Consider the following 638-nt stretch of genomic DNA (forward strand, 5'->3'; position numbering starts at 1 on the left):
ATCACTCATTATCAGAGAAATGCAAATCAAAACCACTATGAGGTACCATTTCACGCCAGTCAGAATGGCTGTGATCCAAAAGTCTACAAGCAATAAATGCTAGAGGGGGTGTGGAGAAAAGGGAACCCTCTTACACTGTTGGTGGGAATGCAAACTAGTACAGCCACTATGGAGAACAGTGTGGAGATTCCTTAAAAAACTGGAAATAGAACTGCCTTATGATCCAGCAATCCCACTGCTGGGCATCCACACTGAGAAAACCAGAATTGAAAGAGACACGTGTACCCCAATGTTCATCGCAGCACTGTTTATAATAGCCAGGACATGGAAGCAACCTAGATGTCCATCAGCAGATGAATGGATATGAAAGCTATGGTACATATACACAATGGAGTATTACTCAGCCATTAAAAAGAATACATTTGAATCAGTTCTAATGAGGTGGACGAAACTGGAGCCTATTATACAGAGTGAAGTAAGCCACAAAGACACCAATACAGTATACTAACGCATATATATGGAATTTAGAAAGATGGTAACATAACCCTGTATATGAGACAGCAAAAGAGACACTGATGTATAGAACAGTCTTTTGGACTCTGTGAGAGAGGGAGAGGGTGGGATGATCTGGGATAATG

The sequence above is a fragment of the Bison bison genome, unplaced genomic scaffold (genome assembly GCF_000754665.1).
Source record: "Bison bison bison isolate TAMUID 2011002044 unplaced genomic scaffold, Bison_UMD1.0 scf7180017863933, whole genome shotgun sequence".
Lineage (NCBI taxonomy): Eukaryota > Metazoa > Chordata > Mammalia > Artiodactyla > Bovidae > Bison > Bison bison.